Source organism: Lissotriton vulgaris, unplaced genomic scaffold (assembly GCF_964263255.1).
Source record: "Lissotriton vulgaris unplaced genomic scaffold, aLisVul1.2 SCAFFOLD_1115, whole genome shotgun sequence".
Classification (NCBI taxonomy): domain Eukaryota; kingdom Metazoa; phylum Chordata; class Amphibia; order Caudata; family Salamandridae; genus Lissotriton; species Lissotriton vulgaris.
The window spans coordinates 526639-529671 of NW_028255517.1; positions in this window are offsets into that span (position 1 = coordinate 526639).

Genomic DNA, 3033 nt, shown 5'->3' on the forward strand with positions numbered 1-3033 from the left:
ACGGAACCTTGGCGTCATCCTGGATTCTTCACTCTCAATGAACAGACAAGTCAGCGCCGTATCCTCTTCCTGCTTCAACATTCTTCGCATGCTCAGAAAAACATTTCGCTGGATCCCCTCCGAAACAAGGAAAACAGTCACCCACGCTCTAGTCACGAGCAGACTGGACTACGGAAACACCCTCTACGCAGGTACCACCGCTAAACTCCAGAAGAAACTACAACGAATCCAAAACGCCTCAGCCAGGCTCATATTAGACATCCCACGCAATGAACACATCTCTGGTCACCTTAAAGACCTCCACTGGCTACCCGTCAATAAGAGGATCACTTTCCGACTGCTTACCCACGCACACAAATCACTCTACGACATCGGACCAGATTGCCTTAATTCTCGAATGTCCTTCTACACCCCCTCCCGCCAACTTCGCTCTTCCAGCCAAGCCTTCGCCACTGTACCTCGCATCAACAAGACCACCATGGGAGGCAGATCCTTTTCTTACCTGGCTGCCAAAACATGGAACTCACTCCCCGCTTACCTTCGCCTCACCCAGAATCACCTAGCGTTCAGAAAGCAGCTTAAAACGTGGATATTTGACAAATAATCCTCCTCCCCTTCCTAAGCGCCTTGAAACCCTCTGGGTATGTAGTGCGCTATACAAATTTTATGACTTGACTTGACTTGACAAAATGGTTGCAGGCCTAACAACAAAGCCTGCATTCAAAATGGCCACTTGCCTCTCCCAGCACATGGCCAGTGCCTGTAGCAGCACTCAAAATGGCCACCAGCCACATGGCCTGTCCCTCCCCATGAACACCCCCAAAAATCGAAAAACACTGCAAAATCAGCACAATCCCATTCCATCCATGGCCTCCATGATGTTTAAGTTCAAGACAGCCCACAGAAAGACTAGGCCCATGCTAGACTCAAATACCCTGCCCTGGTGAAAAGGCCACAAGTACAGGCCCAAAAAACGAAAATCACTGAAAAATCAGCACAATCCCAATCCATCCATGCCCTCCATGATGTTTAAGTTCAAGACAGCCCACAGAAAGACTAGGCCCATGCTAGACTCAAATACCCCTGGTGAAAAGGCCACAAGTACAGGCCCAAAAAACGAAAATCACTGAAAAATCAGCACAATCCCAATCCATCCATGCCCTCCATGATGTTTAAATTCAAGACAACCCACAGAAAGACTAGGCCCATGCAAGACTCACTACCCTGGCCTGGGCATAAAGGTTGAAAAGTAGGCAAAATGGTTGCAGGCCTAACAACAAAGCCTGCATTCAAAATGGCCACTTGCCTCTCCCAGCACATGGCCAGTGCCTGTAGCAGCACTCAAAATGGCCACCAGCCACATGGCCTGTCCCTCCCCATGAACACCCCCCAAAATCGAAAAACACTGCAAAATCAGCACAATCCCATTCCATCCATGGCCTCCATGATGTTTAAGTTCAAGACAGCCCACAGAAAGACTAGGCCCATGCTAGACTCAAATACCCTGCCCTGGTGAAAAGGCCACAAGTACAGGCCCAAAAAACGAAAATCACTGAAAAATCAGCACAATCCCAATCCATCCATGCCCTCCATGATGTTTAAGTTCAAGACAGCCCACAGAAAGACTAGGCCCATGCTAGACTCAAATACCCCTGGTGAAAAGGCCACAAGTACAGGCCCAAAAAACGAAAATCACTGAAAAATCAGCACAATCCCAATCCATCCATGCCCTCCATGATGTTTAAATTCAAGACAACCCACAGAAAGACTAGGCCCATGCAAGACTCACTACCCTGGCCTGGGCATAAAGGTTGAAAAGTAGGCAAAATGGTTGCAGGCCTAACAACAAAGCCTGCATTCAAAATGGCCACTTGCCTCTCCCAGCACATGGCCAGTGCCTGTAGCAGCACTCAAAATGGCCACCAGCCACATGGCCTGTCCCTCCCCAAGAACACCCCCAAAAATCGAAAAACACTGCAAAATCAGCACAATCCCATTCCATCCATGGCCTCCATGATGTTTAAGTTCAAGACAGCCCACAGAAAGACTAGGCCCATGCTAGACTCAAATACCCCTGGTGAAAAGGCCACAAGTACAGGCCCAAAAAACGAAAATCACTGAAAAATCAGCACAATCCCAATCCATCCATGCCCTCCTTGATGTTTAAATTCAAGACAACCCACAGAAAGACTAGGCCCATGCAAGACTCACTACCCAGGCCTGGGCATAAAGGTTGAAAAGTAGGCAAAATGGTTGCAGGCCTAACAACAAAGCCTGCATTCAAAATGGCCACTTGCCTCTCCCAGCACATGGCCAGTGCCTGTAGCAGCACTCAAAATGGCCACCAGCCACATGGCCTGTCCCTCGCCATGAACACCCCCAAAAATCGAAAAACACTGCAAAATCAGCACAATCCCATTCCATCCATGGCCTCCATGATGTTTAAGTTCAAGACAGCCCACAGAAAGACTAGGCCCATGCTAGACTCAAATACCCCTGGTGAAAAGGCCACAAGTACAGGCCCAAAAAACGAAAATCACTGAAAAATCAGCACAATCCCAATCCATCCATGCCCTCCATGATGTTTAAATTCAAGACAACCCACAGAAAGACTAGGCCCATGCAAGACTCACTACCCTGGCCTGGGCATAAAGGTTGAAAAGTAGGCAAAATGGTTGTAGGCCTAACAACAAAGCCTGCATTCAAAATTGCCACTTGCCTCTCCCAGCACATGGCCAGTGCCTGTAGCAGCACTCAAAATGGCCACCAGCCACATGGCCTGTCCCTCCCCATGAACACCCCCAAAAATCGAAAAACACTGCAAAATCAGCACAATCCCATTCCATCCATGGCCTCCATGATGTTTAAGTTCAAGACAGCCCAGAGAAAGACTAGGCCCATGCTAGACTTAAATACCATGCCCTGGTGAAAAGGCCACAAGTACAGGCCCAAAAAACGAAAATCACTGAAAAATCAGCACAATCCCAATCCATCCATGCCCTCCATGATGTTTAAGTTCAAGACAGCCCACAG